This window comes from Lissotriton helveticus, chromosome 3_1 (genome assembly GCF_964261635.1).
Source record: "Lissotriton helveticus chromosome 3_1, aLisHel1.1, whole genome shotgun sequence".
In the NCBI taxonomy this organism is placed as follows: domain Eukaryota; kingdom Metazoa; phylum Chordata; class Amphibia; order Caudata; family Salamandridae; genus Lissotriton; species Lissotriton helveticus.
The window spans coordinates 287,562,398-287,589,552 of record NC_136061.1 but is presented as its reverse complement, the minus strand read 5'-3'; the positions used below and the strand labels follow the sequence as shown (position 1 = coordinate 287,589,552).

Sequence of the window (27,155 nt, the reverse complement as noted above, 5' to 3'; positions counted from 1 at the left end):
AGTCAGCCGAGTGAGATTTACTCCTTTCCAAAACGATGATTCAATCATCCATCAAAATTCCGAGTCTTACGCTTGATAGTGGTTCCACCAGCTATGTTAAGGACTCAACTCCATTTCCTGTCACACCCGATCAGGAATCTTGAGTCAGTAGTTTTGTTCCCACAACGCTCCTGTCCCGCACAGATCAGGCAGCGTTTTGTCGTAGTCGAGGGCTTGTACAACTCCTTAGTTCCAGTGTCCCGGCTGAATGACTGGGAGCTAGCAGGACTAAGGCCAGCATATCCTGATGGTGTGCATAGAATCAGTCTTGCACAGATTTGACGCGTATGTAGTCTAACAAATGCACAGTTTTTACTGAGAAAGTGTTAGTTGTTCCACACCACATTCTAATGAAGAGTTAATGGGGGTCCAAAGAAGTCAAAAGGTTAAGAACCTTTGCTCCATGCTTTTGGGTGTGTATGCCACTTATGGAGAAATTTAATTGTGGTCAGAGAAACACACAGTATCAGAATCTTCTGATCCAGAGGGGCCCGTTCTCATGGGCCTCCTGTGCCAAATGCACTGGTCAATGAGTGTTGATTAGATGGGGACAAGGACGTTGCATATTCCTCAAACTCATGGCTTTATTTGTAAAAAAAAAAAAAAGATATTCCCAGAAAAGTACAGGTGCAAATGTATGCCTCCGTGTACTTTTCCGTGTTTTCCAATCCACAGACATGCCGAAAAATACTCCTGGAAGCTACGCTAGGTGCAAGTTTCTAGGCATATTTTAGGGAATGTTATGTGGCTTTTTTAAAAGGTTCCTATTCTCCCCTGACCACAATTCTTCCATCGGAGATGACTGAACAAGGGTAATGGAGACTTCTTAGGTAAACAAACACTGTCTTCTGCACGGGGAAACCATTTTCCTTCTGGTGAAACTCCTTTCCTTGCACCCCCCTCCAGATATGGGGATGATCTGTTGTCCTTTCCACTCTAAAAGGATGGTCACTACTTCCCTGTGAGGAGTAAATGTCGGACTAATTTCAGGGTGGAAAGAATTCAGAAAGGAGCCGGGAAATACTCAAAGATTTACGTTTGCAGGAGTTATTAAACTTCCAAGGCAAACTATGCCTTTCAAATCCCCTTCCTCGCCCTTTTAGTAGGATTTAGTGTGGATTTCTCCAAACGTGTGGCCTAGAAACACACATTCTTAAAGCCATTTATGCATACCAGAAATCCTTTTTTTATTTTTTTATTCATGGCATGCGTAAACAGGCATTGACTAAGCCAGTAGATCTCTCCTTTCAATGCTGTCAACCAACCATACGGCTTTGCTAAGGCTTCTTCAGCATTTGTAGAAAGAAAACAAGCCAAAAGGGTTGTTTTGAGTTCATCACACATACGCATGTAGGCATTAGGAAACTGCAGTAACCCTTATTTTTATTTACTTTTAATTTTGGCAGCTCCAGTGTGATGATGATACAGGTGCATGCGACACCGTTCATGTATATGCATCTATGTATCATGATGCTGCAATGTCTTTTTTTAATACTTCAGATTTACCATTCTAAGATGTCGGAAGTTCACCTTGGAGCGATAAATAATGAAATGAAAAGTATGTGAAAGTACATTGTAGGATAAGGAATGACCCGGTAGCAATTTGCAGCTGCCAGGCTCTCCCCAAAACGAAAATGGCACTGGGACTGAGGTGTAGCAGAGCAAGTCAACACTGCTGGGAAGCAGTAGAGGAGCAAGGGGCAGGAGCAAGCAAGTCAAGGAAGGGTAGGGGTGCGTAGCTGCGTGGGGAAGCAGAGTGGGATGGGTGAGAGAGAGCAATATGGTGAGAGCGGGGGAGGAGGTGGAGATGTGCGGAGGATGAAAGCACACAGGCAGAAAAGTAAGAGCACACATGCTCCCTTGGAGTGCCGAATAAAAAAGTAGTTGGTCATATATTTCCGACCCACTCGCAAGCCCTTGTTTGGGGCCAGTATTCTGGGTTGGGAGGGAATTATCAGGTGTGTTAAATACCTCATCATTCGTTAAATGTTGGCAGGCCTAACCTGCCGGAATTAAACAAGAGGAAAATAATATGTTATTTAATGTGACATGCAGATTTTGTTGCAGCAAGCATCAACACCTGTATGTTATTCCCTAAAAACTCGAAATAGGTGCCATTTATTGCACCCGATAATTTCTGAACCCCGGTTAGTCCGATTTTATTGGGTGCAATAACACCTACTCCTCCGAGGAACTTGGAATCGGGGATTATGTACTGGTATTGTACACAATTGGTGTGTGACAACAGATAGCTAAAAGTACCTCTATGTGATTAAAGGTACATTTAGATGTAAACTTACATTTACGACTAAATTTATCTTTGTGAATCGAGCTCTTTGTCTTTGATGAGCTAAGACTCCAGCCTAACTTAAACTTCCAGACTGGTAACGCCTTGTGTTGAGTTGGCCCCTGAGCGTTTTCTTAATGAGTGTGATTGTGAAAGGAGCAGCAGGACTCCGCTCCAGGCCTCGGCGGTGGAAAAACATGCATTAAAGGATAGTTTTGTTGGTTAGCTTTATCCTAAATGGTCTCATATTGTGATGTCAGCTTTGGAGCAGCTACTGACTATGCACCAGGACTAGCAGATTTTTATATTGTTGGAGCTTCAGTCAAATGGCCACAGAGGAAAGTATTTTCTTGAAATGTTGCAATGTTATTAGTATTGTACAAAAACCATAATGAGGAATGAGGCGCTATATAAATAATACAACACAATGCAGCGTAATAATGTAATGCAAAGCCGTGTTCTATCTCCAGGTGTGTTTGATTTGAAAAACAAAAACCACACCTCTTGTGACTGATTCTCTTTCTTCTCATACTGCTGAGGCATTTATTGGTCTCTGACTTAACCAATAAAACCGGATTTTTGCCTGTGAAGCTTGAACGTCAATTTCTACAGGCCCCCGAGGAGTGGAGACTCCTTAAAGCAAAAACAGAACAGTTTCCGCATTTCAAGTTGTTATTTTTCACTCCATAATGGTGCTTTTATTACCCTTTGGTGTACAAATGTATGCGTGTATCGTGTTTCTGAGAGGTGTAGCATCTTGTTAGAACAGTTGGCAGATTGAAGGTTAATGATTATTTGGCAGATTTGGGGTGAAATACCTCTAGTGTGTCTTTTCCCAACATCGCACTCAGGGAAATGCAGCTATTTTTGTTGGAGTGTGTTTTTCTATTCACAATCTGCAGGTCATGATTTTAAGTTTTATGTTCTAAGAATGGAGCAAAAATGGCACCAAATGTGAACGGAAATGCACAGCGGGTTGGTTCACCTGGTGGCAGTATTCAGTTCGATTGATTCGTTAAATTGGACATAATTGAACGTGTATTATTTTATGCCAAGGTGCGGCTGCTGTACATCTTTTAGAGCCGCTTCCTTAGAGGGGTGTCAGGCAATGATTTAAGTGGGATGAAAAGATGGCGTCCCAAAAACGGGTCTCTTCACAAGAGGCAATGACTGTGTAGTTATTAGCATGCTGTTTTTGACATTCATTAACTGGAAAAGGTATATGCAAAATTAGCAGGGTATTTTTTTCAACCGTTTATCTAGCAACTTTATCCAGGGACAAACGCAGTAAAGAACTTAACAAGGTAAGCTTAAAGCTAAGTGGCAATACATTAGTTATTCAGTTGAAAGGAAATACTCCTATAGGCCCTGGAACACCAATGGCAAACAACAGTAGCCACCGGTCACTTAATCCCTATGGCACAAAAGGGACTACTGATGACATTGCTTTGCAGCACTGCATGAGTCAGACAGAAAGGGAGTTTTTCTCCCTTCTACCCATGAATGACAGGCAATCAGTTATTTCTTTCCATGCCTACATTTATTTGGAATTTCTGTTATTTGTATTATTTTAGCAGTTGTATGCAGAAATTGTAAAGGGGGCGTTGAATAAAAAGTAATTATTCGTTGCTGTAATAATACACACTGTGAGAGCAGAGCCACCATTAGTTTATTAAATATTATTTGAGTCATATTTGTATACTGTATCATGATATTATGATGACGTCTCTTAGTGTTGGCAGTACAGAAGGAAATGCTGGGGCAGAGGCTCACACTTCCCTTGTGTCCACTGTAATTGCCCTCTCTTTAGCATGTTGAGTAGTAGAAAGAAAATATAAAAGGCACTTCCTCATACTGTATCATCTTTCTAAACAGTAGGTTTTGGGGTGATACACTGTGGAGTTTGAGTCTTTTTGTATTTGTCTTTATTGTTATATTTATACAGTTAAATAGGTAACCCTGGCGGGGTTTTATCCTCACCACAAATCACGCCTAGATACCGTCAGCATAAACTCAAACAAGCAGAGCAGTAGTTGCATGACATGGGTTTGCATGTGTTGTCCACTTCGACACATTTCAGTGGAACAACAAAGTAATATAGGTTATCTAAACACATTTGATGTGTTTTTACGATTTTTCATTAATAGTGTCCTAACATTTTTCTCCAAGAGCCATTCACATATGTAGAAATCACACTGCAGTCAGGGCGCTATTTGGCATTCGCTGTGGCGGGCCCCCTCCCCTTTAGGGCGGAGGAGTGTCGCCGCCCTGTTCCAGTGCAGCAAAAGTGAAAAATAAAACGGTAATAAAATTAATTACCGTGTTATTTTTCAATGCTCTCACCCCAAGCCGTGTATGGGGGCAGGGCATTGCTGCTGACTGGCATTTGTATTTTGTATGGAGTATTTCTAAAGCGCTAACTGTCGCTCCGAAAGGAGCATCCTGGCGCTGAATCTAGTGTACTCTGCGAAGATAAAAACCTAAATGGCAGCCATTACAAAACCTTCTGACAAACTGTAAATCCAGGTTTTTAGATGCTTCCTGAAGGCGCTCTCCTGGACAAGGTGTCTGAGGTCCTTGGGCATGGCATTCCATGCTTTAGAGGCCAGCACAGTGAGGGTCTTACCTCCCTTGGTTTTATATTTGAATCTGGGGATGTTGATTAGATTACCACCAGACGACCTCAGGCAACGCGAAGGATCATAGCGTGCAAAACGTCTCGCAAGATACCTCGGGCCTGTGTTATTAAGATCTCTAAAAGAGGTCAGCAAGATCTTATACAGGATCCTCTTGTGTAGAGGTAGCCAATGTAAGGTCTGGAGTGCAGCCGCAGTGGAGGATCTGCTTGGTAGTTTAAGTACCAATCTAGCCGCTGCGTTTTGTACACTCTGTAGTTTTTTAGCGTAGATTTTTTCACTCCGGCCATAAGGCCATTACAGTAGTCTAATTGCGATAGTATCAGAGCAACCGCTACTGACTTTCTGGAGTCAGTAGGCAGGAAGTCAAAGAACTTCTTCAATGACTTGATGATACTGAACCAACTTCCCGGCGTATTTCTTACATGCTGGTCAAAAGAAAGAGCAGAGTCAAATAGGACCCCTAGATTTCTTGCCGTTTCCACTGAATGGGGTGGAGCAGGTGAATCCTCAGGCCACCAGTCCTTGGGGCAGAAATGGACATCTTTACCCAGAGGCAAGATTTCTGTGTTGCTGGTGTTGCATTTTAAGTGGTTATTGTCCATCCAACGGAAAACTTCCGTCAAGCAGATCTTGAAATTTTGTTCTGCATTCGTGGAGTTTTTATCCATAGAAACCACAAGTTGGGTGTCGTCGGCGTATGATGTTACAAGTATTCCGTGCGACTCTATCGGTGCAATAAGGGCGACCATATAAATGTTAAATAGTAATGGGCTTAGGATGGAGCCCTGGGGGACCCCGGATAGAACCTTTTTTTCGTTGGATAAGAAAGGGCCCAGGGAGACGGTTTGGGATCTGTTAGTCAGAAAGGACACTATCCAGGCCAAGGCAGCGTCTATTATACCTATGTCTCTCAACCTATCGATCAGGATTTTGTGAGAGATAGTGTTGAATGCTGCTGTGAGATCCAACAGGATTAAGACAGCATTTCTACCCTCGTCTTGTAGGAATTTGATGGAGTCAGTGAGCTCAATGAGGGCAGTTTCGGTCGAGTGCCTAGGTCGAAAGCCTGACTGTTGGGGGTGCAGAATATTGTGACTGTCAATGAAATTTTTTAACTCTTGATGGACCATCTGCTCAGTTATTTTACCCAGAACTGGGAGCAGAGATATTGGGCGGAGATTGGACAGGTCGGTGGTGGATTTATTAGGTTTTTTCATTAAAGGCTTAATAATCGCCTTTTTCCACTCCGGAGAGACCACCCCTGAGCATAATGAGGCATTGACAATCGCGTTGATGGTAGTATTAACTACATCAATTAGCTGATGGAGTATTAGAGGAGGGCACGAGTCAGAGGGAGCTCCGGATTTACAGGCCAGGATGACTTCCCTGGTCTGTAAAAGAGAAGCCGGTTGAAAGGCATTCAGGGTGTATGGCTTGTCCTCTCCCCGCCCCAGATGGCTTAAGGTGGAGGGAGGTGAGGGAGTTGGGAAATCCCTCTGAATGAGCACAATCTTCACCTCAAAAAAGTCAGCGATTTGATTGCAGAAGACTGCAGATGGAGGAATTATCGGCTGAAGGGCTTTCGGGTGAGTGAAGGACTTTACTATGGAGAAGACCGTTCTTTGCTTCTGCTGTGCCTCATTGATGGCCTTGATGTAATATTCCTTTTTAGCTAATTTGATACTGGCCAAATAGGATTTTCTTTGCTGGACATAAAGAATCTTGGCTGATTGATCGTAGGTTTTTCTCCATTTCCGTTCCTTTTTTCTACAAAGTAGGTGACTTTCTGCCAACGCTTGAGAGAACCAGGGCTCATTTGGTTTTCCCTTCGTGCCCTTATATTGGCGACCTTTGGACAGGACGCATTCTGTAATGACTTGGTGCATCCAGGAATGGAAACCTATGGAGTCCTGAATTACATTTCCCGACAGACTGGGGGCTTGTGAATGCCGGGGAGGATTTAACATGATGTTATCAGCCACCTTCTTCCAATTTATATCGGTAGTGGTCTGCTGTCTATTCCAAGTGTTTTTACCTGTTCAGGAAGACCGATATTAAAAGGAATCAAACTATGGTCTGTCCAAATATGTGGGATCGGGATAAGTGTTACCAATGCCGGGAAATTGGAACAAACACCATCCAATGTATGACCTGCAGAATGGGTGGGTAACACTACAGCCTGATACAGGCCGAAGATATCCAGGGTCTGATAGAAGCTAATGGCTTGCGCATCATTTTTGGATTCCAACTGAAGATTGAAATCTCCCATAAGAGTAAAATGAGGGTAGCGTAGCAGGAGCAAAGCTAGGCTGTCCCCGAGAGACTCTAAGAATGGGGTGGCGTTGCCTGGGAGGCGATAGACCAAGCCTCCCGAAAATGAGGCAGAAGCAGTCAGTGTGATCGAAAAGCCTATTCCCTCTGCACCTTTGAGAGGTCCTAAGTCAAATGTATGGCATTTAAGGGAGCTTCTAATAATTAAGGCCACCCCTCCCCCTCTTCCGCTCGGTCTATCCTGCCTGAAGATGGTGAAGTCAGGAGGAAGAGCGATCGTCAAATCAGGGTTGGAAGTGTCATTAAGCCAGGTCTCAGTCACGAAGAGGAAGTCAAGATCAAGATCAAAGATCATATCTCTGACGTCTTGACTATGGCAGCACATTGAGCGTGCATTGATTAGTTCACCCTTAAATTTGGGGGGACCTAACCTTGTGGGGACAGTGTTTGGCAGAGACTCAAATTGGGGCCATGGGGAGGTCCATTTGCAGGTTCTACACGAAAAAGGACCCCATATCGGCTCCATGGGGGGGGCAACATGAACATTTACCAATGGCCTTATACGCTAACAGATCACTTACATTATACGTGTGGGTGGATGGAATTTGTCCAGCATGGCCTGTGCCTGTCGCGGACGTGGCGCAGACGGGCTTGCCTTTGGCGCGCCTTGGGCGCGTTGCCGGCGCGCCCTCTGCGCCCGCCCGCTGCGCCGTCGGGGCCAGGTGTTCATCTTATAGTAATGGAGGGGGGTAGAGATCGGCGAGCAACTAGAGCGCTGCCCTGGTATTCACCCAAGATGGCGGTACCCTCTCGGAGAGTGCGTCAGCGGCGCTTCCTCCTAGTGGGGGTCAGGGATTACAGTGCAACAAGAGCGGTATGATTAAAAAAGTAGAATACACTAAATGGAGGATTCAAATTATAACACACTAAAATTTTATCTAAACACGGTTTTAAAAACATAAACAGCAGCCTAGAACCCCCGGCTCACGCCTCAGAGGATCGCAAGTACACAAGAACTAAGCGCGTGAGATTGGGCGCGATTTAAATACTACAGTGTGCAGGGGTCGGCGAGCAACTAGAGCGCTGCCCTGGTATGCACTCAAGATGGCGGTACCCACTCGGAGAGCGCGTCAGCGGCGCTTCCTCTTAGTGGGGGTCAGGGATTACAGTGCAACAAGAGCGGCATGATTAAAAAAGTAGAATACACTAAATGGAGGATTCAAATTATAACACACTAAAATGTTATCTAAACACGGTTTTTAAAACATAAACAGCAGCCTAGAACCCCCGGCTCACGCCTCAGAGGATCGCAAGTACACAAGAACTAAGCGCGTGAGATTGGGCGCGATTTAAATACTACAGAGTGCAGGGGTCGGCGAGCAACTAGAGCGTTGCCCTGGTATTCACCCAAGATGGCGGTACCCTCTCGGAGAGCGCGTCAGCGGCGCTTCCTCCTAGTGGGGGTCAGGGATTACAGTGCAACAAGAGCGGTATGATTAAAAAAGTAGAATACACTAAATGGAGGATTCAAATTATAACACACTAAAATTTTATCTAAACACGGTTTTAAAAGCATAAACAGCAGCCTAGAACCCCGGGCTTACGCCTCAGGGGATCGCAAGTACACAAGAACTCATCCGGCGAGTGCTGCTCACTCCACCAGTTTACACTGCATAAGTCACTTTGGCCGGCCGTCTTGTGACAGCCAGACTTACCTGCACAGTGTAAACCTCTCCACCTAGCAGTCTCAGACAGTGGTGAAGAGGTTTACACTGTGGTGGAGTGGGGTGGAGAGCAGGCACAGATCTCATGTGCCTGCTGGAGCGCCAAGGCAGCCGCTCCAACCAATCCTGGCGCTGCTCTCATGCTGCTCGTCTGCAGCATGAGAGCAGCATTGGGATTAGCAGACAGGGGTTGCCTCAGGCTTCATAAGGTGCTGGCGCGCTGATTTCAGAAGAAAGAAGTAAACGCGGAGAGCGAAACACGGGTAAGTACATTTTCATTTTGTTTCTTCTAATTATCTTTCTTCTGTTGGGCCCCCTGACGTCCCTCAAGTGTTGAGGGTCACTGCTGGCCACAGGGTATTCGGATACGGTACAGCAGACAGTGAATGACCAACACAGTAAATGCCCTCCTTTAGCTCCCCTTTCATGGTCTGGCTGGACAGCATAGCTGTCGCCAGACAATTATGTGAGAACCACCACCACGAGAGGGGCTTTGGCTCCAACCATATGTAGGGAGCCAGGAGTACATTTTTTTATTGGGCAGAAGTTCTGTGCTTCCACGAAAAACTGTTTGCCCTTAATAAAGCTGTGATCATTTTGTTTATTTTTCCAACTGCCTGAGCTTGTACTTTAGGACACGCACACATGCCAATGTAATGCTATTAAAGTGTCTTAGATAATGTATGGTGTTTTTCTCTGTCCGCAGCACAGATAGGAGGAGATAGTTATTAACATACATGGATGACAGTGCATTCATATTTTTTACCTATTGGTATTGCCAATCAATGCTTGTTTTTCCCTTGTATTCACCTTTATTAGTGTCTCAGAAGATGTAGCCCTCCTGGCTGTAGATTACTATAAGTTAAGAAGGTTGTGCTAGTCCCACCTTCACATCCTGGACCAGAAATGTCTTCTGCACTTGCTTCAGAGCTCTCTACTTGTTAATAGTTTCAGGTGCCATGTCTGGAAACCTCAGTATTTTGTTGCCGGTGACTACCTTTGGCCTTAAACGCTACCAGCAACCACTTGCTAGAGTTCAGTGAGTCACAATATTAGCGTTGCTCCAGAGCCTCAAGTTCCAAGGTCTAGATGGCCACCCCCTTGATGCTTTGATACGTGGCTATGTATATTGGTAGTTTTCTATGTCCAATACAGGTGCCAATAATGAGAGTGGGGCCTTCCCCCTCAAACCTGTATGAGAGCTCTAAACCCCATATTTGGTTTTGACGCACAATGATTTCCAAGGCTTCTGTCCTTAAAGTGAGGGCGTTATTTTCTTGTATCAGTAATTGTCCTCTTTTTGTGCTCACAAGGGTGAGCATTTTATTCTCACGTGGTGCAAATCTGTCTTTTAGTTTGTCAAATTTTTCATCCTCTCCGGAAATAGATTTCTGAATAAAAGCCCCTAGAACCAAGTCCCCAGTAGGGGATAATAGAGCAGGTGCAGGGCTTTGCTCCCATGTTTTGGACTGACCTTTTAAGATCTTGAAGGGGAAAAAGTCTGCCTTTTCCCTCCTCTGCTACCCCCTGCTATTTGATATGACCCCCCTCTTCATTCTTCTTCCACTACTTCATTCCCTCTCCATTCTTCTTCCACTACTGACTGAGCCCCATTCATTCATTGACATTCTAGACTTTGGGTTTGCAATAGAGGCTCCTCACCTGATCAGCCGCACACTTATTACTGCAGTGGGTCGCTAATGAGATTCATCTGCAAGGTACCCACTCACACAGTTGCATGGAGAAGCCATACGTGTAGTGTAATATGGACTATGTCTATTTTAGGAAATTGAATGCAACATTAGAACATGGACTTTTCAAACATGTTTGAAATGGTTTATGCAATGCTCCATGATGTGAGAACGCTATGTCTAGGTTCATTTAGTTTATAAATTGAAGAAGGTGCTCTGGAAGAGGCCCACGCTACCAGGTGTCCTTACTCGGTCAGCACAGTCCTCACAGTGCTGTGTCTTGAACATGCATCCAACACATCTATATCACTTGGAAAGCTTTTTTGATTTGTATTTTTTCCTCCTCCTGAGTGTCAGTGAGTTGGATTTTTATTGTATTGCGTGGAATATGTGGGTGCCATTTCTAGTCTAGAAATATCTAAAATATTACTTCACTGGTGAATATGCTGTTATTTTCAGCAAACATAAGGCTAGTCTGCTTCTTGCCAGGTAATGAATTTCAGAAGACGGAAAGTGTTTTACTTTAATCTTCCTGGATGTATTGGTTACACCAGCATCTATTGACCACAGCCATGTGCTTCCTTGCTTTGTGTGCTTAGGAAAGCACCATTCTTCTAAAAGGCAAATTATAGGTCCCATTGGGCATATAAACGTGTATTGGTTTGCTACATCATTTCGAACTCTAAAATGTTTATTGGAACATGAGATTCTAGCTGAGACCTTTGAAGTAATCTGTTTTGTGGATTAAACACATATTTGGCACATAATACAAGTTCTGTGTAAGTCAGATATTATCACGTTTTGAAGACCTCTGCAATAATTTCCCCACATAGGCTATAAACTATAACTATCAGACGCATGAAGTTGACATGATTTAAACAGAATGATCCAAAAGAAGGAAAAACATTTCTTAAAATATTTCATTTTTAACTGATTTAACAATTACTGTGCAGGTGCATAATTCCTCAGTGTCACGTACATTATGGTTTGTGTTAAATCTTGCAAAAACCTTACACATTTTTATGTGTGTAACATTTAGATCCAGAATGGAACGGTGGATTAAATCACTGCTAGATGCTTAGTTTCTGCCTAAATTATATAGTCCCACAAAAAAGCCAAACACTAAAGGGAAGTAATGGCCAGCGTTGGGTATAAACTTCTAATGTGTGTTTAAAAGAAATCTCAGAAATTCACCTAAAAACAGTTAAAGCGCAGTTATGGCTGCAAAGTAAAATTGAAAAATCAATGAAATTCAGAAGTCATTGTTAGGAGTACACGTTATAGCTTGCACAACAAGCATGCAAACCATAATTTAAACACAAAATGTAATGCCCGTGACCTTAACTAAAATGAAACAGATGCAATTACAAATGTAAATCATTTTACAGATGAGATTACTTATAACATTACCACTATTATAGAGATGACAATGAATGTAGTGTTATTCACTGGTTTGATTGCGTTATTTATTCATATTTCATTTTTAGAATGTATTGTTTATTGGTATACATATTTTGATCTCATATGCATTGCATTAGGTGAGTGAGTTATGGTGAAGTTAAAATCAATGTGTTGTATCATAATTTTTTATAACTTAGGCTCTGTCTGGCCACCTCTGGCCTTAATTGGGTATTGAGTAAACCAGAGGATATTAATGCTAAATCCACCCTGCTTGTTAAAACCTTATATTTGGCCCATCAGAGAAAATCAATTTTGTCATCAGTAAGTTTGGGCAGACTGACTGAAAAGTATTTACATTTTAAAGATGTCCTTATGTTTGGATCGTATTTGAATTTTTCCCCCGCAATACTTAACAAAGAATTCCTACAATCAATTCATTGATACACTATTAGCCAATTTGATATAATTCTGGGTTAGTAATGGTATTCTGAATGGCATCTATTCATTTTGAGACAAGATGTTGAGACTAAAGACAATTTTTATTCTTTAGCCCTGTTCGCTTAGAATACGCTGAAGATATCTGATATCCTGGTTGAAGAATATGTGAGTCAGTTAATATATATATATGGTATAGTGCTTCAACTATGTAAAACTGTAATGTCAGTGGGAACTTTTGACATTTCAAAATATCTCTTTCTGCTTGTAATAAAAGAAAGAAATATATTACCTTAAAGTAAATTATTTTAGTTATTGGACAGCAGGAAGGTGGAAGTGATGAGATTATGAATGTTGATTAAACTGTTACCTTAAGAAGGCTTGTAACTATTTTATGTTTCTCTTGTAGGGGATTTTCATGTATAGTCATAAGCGTTGAATAGTCCTGTCCATCTGCGTGGAACCCTGGAGCACTTTATCCAATATAACTTCTTAAGTGCTGAAGTTTACCTTTCTTCGGGAGACCTTGAAAAGTCACTTAAGAAAGTCATAATGCAGCCAAGGACAAGGCTACCGAGGCCAGAATTCTTCATCTTGGAGTTGCAAAAGAACAGGTTGCAATGAAATATGTGCCCAGTACCTGAATAATTTTGTAATCGCACAGAAAAACAATCTTCCCAAATATTTTTGCTATGTGAGAAACAGAAATGAAGAAGTGCAAGGCAATGTAGCCCATAGGCTGCCATTATAATCAGAAGAAAAAAGAGGCTGTGTCTTTAAAAGCAGAGAGACCTCCATTATCCCTTCATGCTCAGCCAGAGGCAATTACCTCAGTTCTTTTTTCCTTCTGACAGGACCCTTGGAGTTAAACTCGACCTTTCTAGCTTTTTTCTTCAGTATAGAATTTTAAAATAAAGGGCCTTTTGCTTCACTCAGCATTTTTTGTGTCTCTCTCTGTTGAGTGAGTTTTTTTCCTAACAGGAAAAAGGTTTTTTTTCCTAGTTAAAATGCCATTTCTCTTTGACAAAGGCCCTCGCTGTGGCAGGAAAAAGGCCAAAACAGACCTCCACGAGGTCTGTATTATTTGTCTGCCATCTTCTCACCTTACTGGCTCCTGTGACATCTGCAAGACCTTCTCCATACGAACCTTGCGTGACAAGGAGAAGATTCTCCTGCAGGGAAGAGAAGAAAGAAGAAGACAGCAATAAGCCAGCTGGACCACAAAGCGAAGGGGAGGTAATTCTTCCACCAGAGCTCTTCCCTCAGCCTCTAGTGGTTGTGAGAGGTCTGAGAGGCATTTTCAGGCATAAAACGCTATTTTTCCTGGTCGACGTTGAGGTGTTCGACGTCAAGAGGTGGTATGGCTACGACATGCTCGCCGTCATTGACTGGCCTGATGTCACACAAACGTCGACGCTCGATGTCTAGAACCACACAAGCAAACTCGAGAACTACCTTGCACCGCAACCGACGTCGAGACATGCCTCGATGTTGAGGGATTCTGATTTGCCATCACCGAGAAGTTGGCGGTCGACGTCGAGAGCCAAGCGATGACGAGAGTGGTCGATGTTGATTAGCCTGTCGACATCATGAGTGAGCCTACGTCGACAGGGGTCAACGTCGAGGAGCAGATAGTCATCGGAAACCAGACGACGACAGAGGTCAACGACGAGAAGATCCTCGACCTCGAGGAGATAGCGACAATCCAAGAGAAGGAGAATCTACTCTTTATCTGATTCTCATTCCAGATCTCCATCTCTGGTAGAGATACCCTCTGCTCCCATCGCGGTATCTCCTCAACCGTATTCATCAGCTCCTGCAGTGCCCCCGCTTCCGGTGCACCCTGCTCCTCCTCTTTCACCTCTGCCAGCTATACCGACACCCGTCATTCCACTTCCTGTGGTAGCTCAGGTTCCTGTTAACACCAGCACCTAGGAGATCTTGATCAAGGACACGCCATCGATCTTACCATGAACACTCACGTTTCTCTACTGCATCACACCATTCAAGGCTGCATCGCTGATGTCATCGCAGGCCAAGATCACGTGCCCACCGCCATCGCAGCTGAATACATCCTCTTCTACCAGAGGATACTCTTCGAACTCCGTCGGACTCCCCTCAACCTTGATCCTCACCAATTGATGACATCAACACCTTTCAGGAGGTTCTGGTTCGAGGGGCAGCAAAATCGAACATACCGATGGTGGACCCACTCCATCAACTTCGGTGATATTCGAAACTCTTCACAAATGCACGGCCTCAAGACCCTTACTTCTTCTTCTGCCGGGTCTTCTTGAGTCAGCCATGGAGTTGTTCCTCACTCCAGCTGCCACAAAGTCAGCACCCTCTAGAAAAATAACGGTCCACCGGAGCAAGATTGGCTGTTTTTACATGCCGAGCCTCCACCTCATTCAGCGGTGTCATTAGCCACACGAAAATTCTATGCCACATCACCATCTGCTGCTTCTCCCCCTGATAAGGAGATTCAAAGATTAGACTAGTCGGTACGCAAAGTATGCAATACGCCGGCTACGGCCATGAAAGCAGCCAGCACCGCAGCCCTCCTAGGAAGGTGCGATTGCGCCTTGTGGGATTCCATTCTCCACTTTGCGGATCACCTTCCAAAGGAACACCGGGAGGATTTTCTGGAAATCATCCAGAAGGAAGCAATAATCTCCATCCAGGTCATCAGCTCGGCGACGGATTATTCTATTTTAGCCACCCACAGTTACTGTCACGTATTCTCCCTACGGAGACATGCATGGCTTCGACTAATATCTCTCAAGCCTGATGCTCAGCTGCGTCATCAAAATGTACCCTTTTCGGGCTCCATTTGTATCAGTACGCACGCTGATGATGAAATGGCGAGAATGAAGACTGAGATGAATGCTCTGAAAGCTGTTGGTTTAGAGAAACATAAAGACCAGCGACGTCCATTCTCACCCTACCACCGTTGTTTCTCGTCACAGAGGGTTCAAACCCCTCCGTGGCAGTCCGGAAGATCACACCAGTATCAGCGGCCTTACCAGTCTCAACACAAGTAACATAGATGATGTACCTCTCAACCAGCTAACCTGGGAGGCCGACAACCCGTGGCATCAAAACCCTGAATCCTCTCTTCCCCCTCTTCCGTTACCCACTCTGGTAGAGGGAAGCATTGCAAATTACCTGGCAGAGTGGCAACACATTACAATCAACGCCTGGGTCATGAATATTTACAAACGTGGCTATCGTCTCAGATTCACTACCCCCCCCCCACCATCCATTCCACCATGGTCGTCCATGTCTCGCTTCGAACTTCTACAAGAGGAAGTCAACATGCTATGCCAAAAGAAAGCTGTAGAATCGGTCCCTCGAAACGAATGAGGCCAAAGTATTTAATGAAGGTACTTCCTCGTGCCAAAAAAGGGTAGATAAGAGTTCAGGCCTATTCTCGACCTCCAAATCGTAAACAAGTGGATACGAAAGGAAAAGTTCAGGATGCTGGTATTACATCAAATGTATCCTCCACTTCAACGGGGGACTGGCTTCGTTCAATAGACCTTCACAATGCTTATTTCCACATTCCCATCGCATAGTCACTGCGGAAATTCCTCAGATTCGTAGTGGGTGCAGAACCACAACCAATACGCGGTTCTACCATTCAGCCTCAAATCCGCACCCAGGACATTTTCTAAATGCATGACTGTGATGGCGGCTCATCTAAGAAAACACAGAATCTTTGTCTATCCCTATCTGGACGACTGGCTGATCAAGGCTTCCACTTTCACAGAAGCCCAAGAGCATTTCCAGTGGACTTAAGATGTGCTCCATTGCTTGGGTCTACACATCAACTTTCAAAAGTCCAGACGTTGCATTACTTAGGAACTACCATCGACCCACTACAGGAAAAGGTGTGTCCTTCGGAGGAACAACGTTTATCCATTCTCCAGAAATGCCACAACCTCCGAAGGAGGGCCCGCCCAACAGTTTGCATAGTCTCCTTTCTCCGCGGCTCAATGGCCTCCTGCATATTTTTGACTCCTTATGCTCACTTTCACATGTGTTCTGTTCAGGAGTGCTTGGAGCATCAGTGGAACCAGTTCTCAGGGAACTGGGAGGACAAGGTCAGCCTTTCCACTCATGCTGTGGAATCCCTCCAATGGTGGTGTTCCCTACAAAATCCCCTCAGGGAAATACCTTTTCATCAGCAGGACCCAACACAGACCATAGTGACGGATGCTTCTCTGCTGGGGTGGAGAGCCCACATAGATCACCTGCAAATACAAGGAACTTGATCCTTGTAAGAACAGATATACCAGATCAACCTCCTGGAATTACGTGCAGTACACCTGGCACACAAGGCGTTTCAACCTTCGTTCACGATGAACACCCTTCTTGTTCAGGCAGACAATACCACCACCATGTACTACCTGAGCAACCAGGGGGGAACACAGTCCAGAGCCCTGTCATGAGAATCTAAGACGATCTGGCACTGGCTTCTCACCAGGAACTTGAACCTGATTGCCATACATGTCCCAGGTGTGCAAAACATTCAGGCATATGCCTTCAGCAGTGTTCTCGACGAAAACCACGAGTGGGAACTGAACAAAGAGGTCGTACAAGATATCTTCAACTTGTGGGGCACACCCTCTACAATTCTTTTTGCCACAGCGGAAAACAAAAAGTGCCGCAATTTCGCTACCAGATTTTACCATCCAAGGTCACTAGGGAATATCCTATGGATCGACTGGTACAAAAACTTTGTGTATGCTTTTCCTCCAAGGCCTCAGATACTGGCAGCCCTGCACAAACTGTTCACCACAACACCCAAGATGATTCTCATAGCGCCAGAATGGCCGAGATAACTGTGGTTCTCAGACCTGCTTCACCGGTCTTTCCGGCCACTTCTCAGGCTGCCATGCAGGATGGACCTTCTCACGAAGTTCAGTGGTCAACTTCTATACCTCAACCTCTCCTCCTTGAGTTTGGCAGCATGGCTCCTGAGATAGTGCGGTATGGTCATTCAAACCTATGTCAGGGCTGTCAGGACATTTTAAAGGAAGCAAAGCGACCATGAATCCATTAGGCCTACGCCTTTAGATTGAGAAGATTTTGCATTTGGTGCTCCTCCAGGCAGATCGATCCAACTTCTTACCAGGAGGATGTCATTCCCCCGTATTAGTTACACATTGCTAAATCTGGCCTCCAGTACTCGTCAGTCAGAGTCCACCTGTCTGCACTAATGGCATACAGCAAAAGTCCTTCACAAACCTCTTTCTTTAGGGTTCCAGCTATTAAAGATTTCCTGGAGGGTTTAAAGAAGGGTTTCCCTCTGATTAGACGTCCTTCTCAGTGGGAGCTACATGTAGTGCTTTCTCGCCTCATGCTTCCTCTTTTTGAGCCAATTCATAAGGCTTCACTTCAGCATCTCACTTGGAAAACTGCCTTTCTTGTGGCTATAACTTCAGCTGGGAGAGCTAGTGAGATACAGGCCCTTCCCGCTCATGAGCCATGCACAGTATTCCATTCTTCCAAGGTAGTGTTGCATACCCGTCCCAGGTTCCTTCCTAAAGTGCTCTTAGATATTCATGTAAATCGGACGATCTCTTTACCCATGATCTTTCAAAACCCTTCTTCTCCAGCGGAGAGAGCTCTCCACTCGCTGTATGTAAAGAGAGTGTTAAAATTCCGCCTGGATAAAACCAAATCTGTTTGGAAATCTCAGCAGCTATTTATCAATTATGGCCCGGTTTACACTGGCCTAGCTACTTCCAAACAATCAGTCTGCAGAAGGATCGTCTCTGGCATCCTTTGTTGTTATCAGCTAGCTAATAAATCTTTCACTGGTAGGCCCAAGGCTTTCTCCACGAGACGAATGGCAGCTGCTACGGCTTTGATGTGGAATATCACCATGGCAGATTTCTGCAAGGCAGCTACTTGCAGATCAGGCACACATTCACTAGCCACTATTGCCTTGACACAGATGCTATAGCAGATGCTCAAGTACAACAAACATCCCTCAGAAATCTCTTTGCCTAGCTTTGTAAATACATTTGTGGTTCTGTCTACTCCACCCCTTCAGGGGGATGAGCTTGCTATTCTATTCAACGCTTATGACTATACATGGAAATCCCCTAAGAGAGAAGGTATAGTTTCTTTCTTGTAACTCCAGTTCTCTCGTATGGGTATTTCCATGATAGTCATAAGCAACCCTCCCTCCTCCCCGATGGAGTAGACAGACAATTTTCATGCTCTGTTATCACTCATCTAGTACAGCCTCCAGAAAGAGCGGAGGTAACTGCCAGTTTGTGGAAAGACACAAACGCGGAGGGGGGAAGCGAGGTGGTCCCCACAGCAGCCGCCACCGCCAGGGGTCAATTTTTACAGCCCACAGCGCCGCCGCCCCGGGACTACCTTTCCCGGCAGCCTCAGCGGCGGCGCTGCTATCTGACAGGACGAGAGCTCCAGGAGGCGCCTGAAAGCTGCGCTCTGCTCGGCGGAGCGCCGGGAAAGACACAAACGCGGAGGGGGGAAGCGAGGAGGTCCCCACAGCAGCCGCCACCGCCAGGGGTCAATTTTTGCAGCCCACAGCGCCGCCGCCCCGGGACTACCTTTCCCGGCAGCCTCAGCGGCGGCGCTGCTATCTGACAGGACGAGAGCGCCAGGAGGTGCCTGAAAGCTGCGCTCTGCTCCGCTTCGCGGGACGCCGAGCGAAGCCCGGGCAAAGGGCGGGCCCTCTGTGGCCGGAGGAGGACGGGACGGGCCACCCCACTTGGTTCCACTGGTGGAGGAGGTACAAATACTTTTTACCGTCCTATAATTCCTGCATTTGTACTGTCCATTGTCTCTTTTGTAGTCCTGATTTCCACTAATCATGTCCATCTGGGAGGAGCTGAATGCCCTGTGTGGCACGAAGTATGTCCCGGACGCTTTGACCCCCCTTATAATGGATAGAGTCGATGACCAACTAAACTGCACTCTTCAGGATGTACCTTTATCCCCCAATAAAATCCATGCTCAAGCCAACACTCTGTCCCAGGGATCAACCAGCAAAAGGAAGCATGATGAGGATAAAGATAATGCCAATGATGATAATCTATCTAATGTTGAAGTTGACAAAATGTGCATTAGCCCCTCACTATGCCCCTCCAACTCAACTATATACACACCAGCTAAGAACAGAACACATGACAACCTATCACCCCTTCAACTCATCTTACTGGCTCAGATCGAGCAACTGTTACTCTCGGCATTATCATCTCTGATCACAAAAATCAACGATCTAGGGGACAGGTTGACCTGTATTGAAACAACAATAAAAAAGAACTATTCATTAACCGAAAAAACTGCTACACCTACTTGCCCTACTCCCTCCATCAACTATGAAAAGCCTAAGCCCACTGCATGCAGAAAAATTCAAACTCTTGAACCCCCCTTCACTACACTCATTCCAAGAGGCCGGAATGCTACTTTTAACCCCGTACTCGTACCTCATAGAGCTCCAAAGATTACACCAGAAAGAAGGCATCGCATCAATCTACCTCCCGAAGCCGCCCCATACGTGACTGTTCTCTCTGGGGTCCCTACATTGAGTCAGGGCAAACTTGAAACACACCAGGACTTGCTTAACAAAGCCATTTTCTGGCTACAACATAACAGACCGTTGCCACCTGCACTTGATGGTGGAATCCTGAGCGTCAGGAGGGTGGGGTGGCTAGGTACGTTGCCCAAAGACATTTCGGGGGACTTGATTTGAATTAAATTTAAGAATAGGAATATTGTCCCCTACCTACGTTCTTCCCAGCATAAAGAAGGACATGGCCCCATTTGCATTTGGGACTTGCATGATTTTTATCCTGGCCCCCGATACAATTCGTTACCAAGACTAATGTCATTGACTCATAATTCTTGGTGAAAGGGGAATCTGTGTACCCTGTGCTATTAATTCTCTATTTTTTATCTAGTTTTGACTATGCACGTATTTTGATTAGCTGATTAGTTAAATTGTTTTCGTTCATTTTAATAGTTGATTTCTTTTTACCTTGTAATGATATGATGAGTCATTTATGTATGTATGTATTTTTCTTTTTGTTGCTTTTATGGTTTTAAATTAAAAACCGAATAAAGCTTATTTGATTTGATTTGATTTGAACTGCCTCTGGCTGAGCATGATGGGAAATTGAGTGTCTCTCTGCTCTTAAAGACGCAGCCTCCTTTTTCTTCTGATTATAATAGCAGCCTATGGGCTACATTGCCTTGCACTTCTTCATCTCTGTTTCTCACTTATCAAAAGGGTTTGTAAAGGTTCTTTTTCTGTGCCCTTACAAAATGATTCAGGTACTGGGTGCATATTTCACTGCAACATGTTCTTTTGCTAATCCAAGATGAAGAATTCTGGCCACTCCTGCCTTGTTTTTGGTTGCATCATGACTTTCTTAAGTGACTTTTCAAGGCCTTCTCGAAGAAAGGCGAACCTCAGCACTTAAGAAGTTATATTGGATAAAGTGCTCCGGGATCCCCGCAGATGGGCATGACTATTCAACACTTGTGACTATCATGGAAATATCCCTACGAGACAACTGGAGTTACAGGTAAGAAACTACACATTTTTTAGGATATTTAATCAATAGTTGGTGCATTGTGAAGATTTAGATAAAATAATAGTCCGAAATAATTTTAAATCTTGAAACTGATTGTCCATTTGATTATCTACACAAAACTTTCAAATAGGTAAACCGGATACTTTTTGGCGTTATGTCAAGTTTTCTGCAAATCTGTTGGGGAATGGAAATACTAAATAAGCAATGGGGTGGGGAGGTTCAACATGTGTTTACTTTTTTAACTCCAATAGGAAATTTTGTTCTCTGATGAAAACATTTATACCATAATTGGCATGAAACTAGAACTTTACTCGAATGAGTGTCTTTGCTTGGTTTGGTGCACAACAGTTCAGTAGTTTTTGAGAAATTGGCAATATAAAATCTATTGAGTTAGCATTTGTGGAGTTAAATTATAGAGACACCTTGACAGTGCAGACAGCCCGTTAGCTCGTGTTCGCAAATTGTCTAGGGTTGATCTAAAGTTCACATTGCTGTTATACACCAACTTTGCATACAACTAGTTCTTTACTCAGAAGGGGGCCTTTGCTTGGTTTAGTGTCAAAGACCTATCAGGTGGGCTTTGATTGATTAGATCAAAGAGACATTGTATGGCTTGATCAACATTATGAGCCCAAGTCTGCCATGTCCCAAGCTGAGGGTAGCCATTTAGACACGGTCTGGAGTGTCCCAAGCTTGGTACATGGGCTGTATACCGCTTGGGAGGTGGTACAGTCTCATTTTCAGAAAAAGTCTCATTTAATGATCTTCCCTCAATATTCTAACATCACTGCATGAAAAGGATTTTCCATTCAATAAAAATTAGGTATTTGGGGCTGGCTGGCTAAGAGCATGTCCTCAGCATCCTGTGTGATTTGACCTCCATGTTACCTAATCCCATTCTAGGTTATTTCTACAGCAGAGTAACCACAGATACAGAAGATACGTAGCACCAACATCCCAGGTGCATATTGTGTGTGTTTAAGTACAGAACCTGCATAGTATGTTCCCTTTGTGTGTGAGTGAGCCAGGGGATCGGAGGCTTGTGAGCTCAATTTGAAATGCACCAGGCTTGAGCTTCTGCACAATATTGAGTTGTTTCTCTGACAGTGGAAGTGTATTGCTGACATTAATGAAGATGGATCAAGGAGATATGAAAATAACCTCCCATTGGAGAAGAGGAAGACATGATTTGAGTCCACAAACATGGTGTCAAGCTTGAATTCACAGATATAGAGGATCATGAAATGAAAGGACTATAGACCATGATACTGAAGGGTCCAAAAACAAGTTTGTCTCACCTCCTGAATGGGTGACTGAGGATGCTGAAATGGGGCTGAGATCGTCATACATAAAAATCTTGCTAAGATAGTTCCTCCCTATCACCTAACTGTTGTCTCCCTGATGTTAAGCTCTAGCAAGATCTACTGTGACAACTATGCCACCGTCTTTACAGAGATTATGGTAGTTTACATACAGAGATGTATAGTCACTTAACCATCTTTCATTAAGCTTACAACAATGCAGGCTATTGCTGATGCTTCATTTAAATAGGTAATTTACACCCAAAATTGCTCATACCATCAATCACTATTATTTATGGATGCATTGACTGAAAGATGCATAATTTCCTTTCCATTAAGGATGGAGACCCACTGGGAGTGTTGTTCAGTGCAGCACTCTCTACTGAAATGCCTCCTTTGTCCATCTATCAGTTTGCCATTGATACTTCCTCCTTGTAAGAAAGAACGCTGCAGTACTTCCTATATGAGGATTGAGTTTGATAGACCATGTGCAACCATCATTGTAAACGCACACCTTAATTAAGGTGCAGCCCTACCTTCAGAGTTGCATTTTTGACCTACAAGTGACACCCTTTATCTGCTCACCCTTTATCTGCTCAACCTTTCTTCCTTCCATGCTTCCTTTCACCATTCATTTTTTCTTACTTTCACTCTTTCTTTATTCCTTTTACTATTCTTTCTTCCAATTTTTGTTATTTGTTCCTTTCACCTTTCAGCCTTTCTTGCCCCTTTTCTCCTCCCCATTTTGTTTTCTTCTTCTCCCCTCTTTCCCTTTTATGCTTGCTTTTCTCCCTCCTGCTGATCTGGTTGCATTTTTGTTGCCTTTTTTTTTAATGGCCCTTTGCACCATTCCTCTGTCACTATACTTGGGAGCCCTCAGCACTTGATCTCAGCTCTGACCTGGGATTCCCTTATAGTGGTATTTAAGAGCCTTTCTCTGTAGTTATGCAGACAGATCAGTTACATATAGAACTAGTCAACATTTCTTGCTACCCATCTTAGCATCCCATGGGTTCCAATCTCCACTGTAACTGCTGAGGTGGGTGGGGCTCGCAGGAGCTACTGACCCGAACCGTGGTGGTTGAGGCCTTTTACTCATGATGGCTAGAAGCCTGACCTACTATGGATCTCAAGCAACTGGGCCAAGTACCTCTTCTGCGCTTGACTCGAAGTGGTAGCTATGATCAAGCAGTCAAGGCTCCCTTGTGAGTTAGAGGTGAATTTACAAGTCAGTGAACAAGACCATTAACTCAAATAGCACGAACAATAAAGCAATGTCCAGTCAAATGATTGCTTTTCTAAGGAAAAATTGTATATTATTTCTAACTCTACACATGCAATGTGATATTTAGAAACAACAACACAATCCCCTTGAGGTCCGGGTTCAAGTAGTTGTCAGGCAAATCCCTGTTTCCATCCTCCTTCATGTTTGTGGTTATTCTCCATTCACTGGTGGCCAAATCCATGGGATGCTCACTATTAGGCCATACTCAAGAGTTTACCCTTTTCCTCTTCAGGTTTTAGTCAAAAGTGTCTATGACTCCGCATCATAATTAGCAGCGAGTCCCTTGGGTCCCAAATTTGGCCAGTTCTCATCATACCAGCTCTCGCAGCACAGAAGAGTTCAGAGTTGCAGCTGGTGCCCTCAGCGTAATCACCTGCTGTAGTGTTGTATGAGTTAACAATGACAAACCCCTTTTGGCTCCTGATTGACTCTGTAGAACTGGGATGTAAGTGTTAGAGCCTAGAGAAGTGAAGTGCAGGTTTAGAATGTTGAGTTTGCGGTTACACATGAACGAATAAAGATGTGTTATACTAAGCTCTGTGTGTGGCATAATCATTAGCGGGCACCCCGACTGGGGAGGATGCTACAACTGGCGACGAGATAGGGGATAAGTAACCCAAAGATCAACAGTGCTCTCCCAGAGAGTTTGCAGTGATCCAGCAAACTGCTGGTGCGTTCCAAGTGTGCTTTAGTCGAAGTGCCAAATCGACGTTTGGCGTATGTGGAGTCAAAGCGGAACTCCAGTCTGTGTAAAGCATTTGAAGATAACGGAAACTTCATTGAGAACCACAAAATTATACAGCATACGGAGTGGTAACATTAAAGGCAGATGCATCCAGGTTTTGAAATAGCAGCAAATAGCGACAGCAAATTGCAAGATAACGCTGCGATCAGAAGCACTGTGCGGGAAAGACTAACCAGGTGTCAGACAGTACGAAGAGACACCTAAAAACAAAGCAAGTCAGATACAAGAAACAATCATCTGCTTACCAGAACTGAGCAATGAGACTCATCATACCAAGGCATTGGATAGAGTAGCCCCGAAGAAGTGCCGTGGGTTGTGCATACCCGAAACAGCATGCCACCAAAGCTGCTGGGTAGCGGCTCAGAACAGCTCCTGAGTTCTTCAGAAAAGTGAAAGGGTCCAATGGAGACCAAGAGGGAGGATAGGGTTCTAGAGACTGACCAAGATGACCTAGAGGCCAGACAGACCTTAAAGGTGGTATGGATGGACAGCAGACACCGTCAGAGAAAACTCTACTCTCAGAGTCAGCAAATCTCTTAAATGGTTACAATGCCGCCACCTTCCTGAAAACACCACCACCATTCGATACCACCAAAAACTTAAATATTGGCGACAGATGGACTGCTTGGATAGAGACATTTGATTATTTCATTGATGCACTAAAATAAAAAAACAGATAACAAAAAGATTATCAAATAGTTTAAGAATCTTGCTGATGAAGGTGTAAAAGAAGTCTGAATAGCTGATGAAATTACATACCTTCAGATAAAAGAAACCTTGAATCTCAAGTTCATTCCAATGCCGAAAATAGATTACAAAAGGTACATTTTCATTCAAGAACGACACAAAGTTGTTGAAACCATCAACAAATTTGTTGAGAGACTGGATATGCTTACTGTAAGTTCAATAAATTTATTGATGAGAAAGCTATACGTCTCAGAGTTATTGACAGATGCATGTCAGATTCATTCAGATGACGAATGCTGAAAGAAACTCTGCCTGGAGCCAGTTCTTATGGCTGCCAGAGCTGAGGAGCGTGCTGATCTACAAGCTGCTGACATGGAGGCCGGAGGAGCCCTTCTTTTTTTAATCCAGTTCCAGACACCAACATGTAATTTGACGTTCTATGTTGGGGCTCTGCATCTTTTTTAGCGGATACTTCTCTTTTTCTTCTTTCCTCATGAAATGTCTGTTACATCATGCAAGACTACAAAGCTTATTGTCCCACAACACAGTTCATGGAAGTGGCTAGTGTTCACATCTTGATGTCAGCCACAGTGATCTGTACATCAAATGTTTAATCCCAGACTCCCAGCCCTGCTCTCTATGATTACCCTATGAGCCCCATCTCCTTTCCTGGCATGTGTCCAGGCCCCTTCCCTGTAATCTATCATTGTATCTAACAGCAGTCTTTTGTAGCGTAAATGGTGTCTCTTCCTCCTTCCTTCCAGTGTGTCCCACTCATCTCACAGGAATGCAGCAATACACTCATCTCTCCTCCTCATGTCTTCATCAGTCATGCCTGGGCTTGACTAATGCATGTGTACCATTGCAGGCGCACTTAGTCAGTGTACATTACGGTCCTGTTCACTATGACTGATCACTACACAGTATGCTGCCACTGCCATGCTCATGCTGCTTAACTCCTGGTGAATGCCAAAAGAACAATTGATGGACAGAATGCAGAACAATGTCATACATTCACCCCAGTACAGAGATCTGGGCCTAAATCCATTGTTGTTTTGCTCACCATGCCATTCCAGTTTGAACCCAGCCATATGCAAATCAGTCTTGACCCTGTGGCCCATGGGAACAGTCCAGCCCGAACTGCCAGGCAGGTCCTGGCCTGGCAGTTTGGTCTGGGTAGTGGGCAAAAGAACGATGGATTTAACCCAGATCCTTTGATTGGGGGAGAATGTAATCATTATCAGCATTCCGTCCATTTGTTTGCTGTAACACTTTTCGCCCTAGGTGGGATGGGTATCCCCAGACGTGGGTCACTTGTTCACTGTGCCACTGGATTCAAGCTAGCCTGGCTGAAGAAGGGTGACATACCCTGAAACCGGTCCCAGGATGCTTGTTTCCGGTCCAGGGAGGACCTGGCCTGGCTGTTCGGTATGGACTGTTCCCATGGGGCACAGGGTCAAGACTGTTTTGCATATGGCTGGGTCCAAACTGGGTAGGCGTAGTGGGCAAAAGAACGATGGATTTAACCCAGATAACCCAGATTTTTTGATTGGGGGAGAATGTATGCATTGTCAGCATTCCGTTCATTTGTTTGCTGTAACACTTTTCACCCTAAGTGGGATGGGTATGCCCAGACGTGGGTCCCTTGCTCACTGTGCCTCTGGATTCAAGCTAGCCTGGCTGAAGAAGGATGACATACCCTGAAACCGGTCCCAGGATGCTTGTTTCCGGTCCACGGAGGACCTGGCCTGGCAGTTCGGTCTGGACTGTTCCCTTGGGGCACAGGGTCTGATTTGCATATGGCTGGTTCCAAAACTGGGATGGCGTAGTGTCCAAAAGAACGATGGATTTAACTTGGATCTTTTAATTGGGGGAGAATGCTTGCATTGTCAGCATTCCGTCCATCATTTGTTTGCTGTAATAACTCCTGGTGAAGGCAGAAGCCTTCTACCACTTTGAGTGTAGAGTCTGTAAAACAGACCAATGTCATGGCTCAGATGCATAATCTGTGTTTATCTATGACAAAAACCAGCATGAGGGATCTAGAAAACAATACAGTTAGGCACTC

General features: G+C 44.3%; 1 protein-coding gene across 1 annotated transcript in view; it reads left to right on the top strand.

The window, feature by feature from the left end:
* The window catches only part of BRIP1 (BRCA1 interacting DNA helicase 1), a 1,630,984-nt gene that overhangs the window by 596,094 nt on the left and 1,007,735 nt on the right, over positions 1 to 27,155 (top strand). The window lies entirely within an intron of this gene.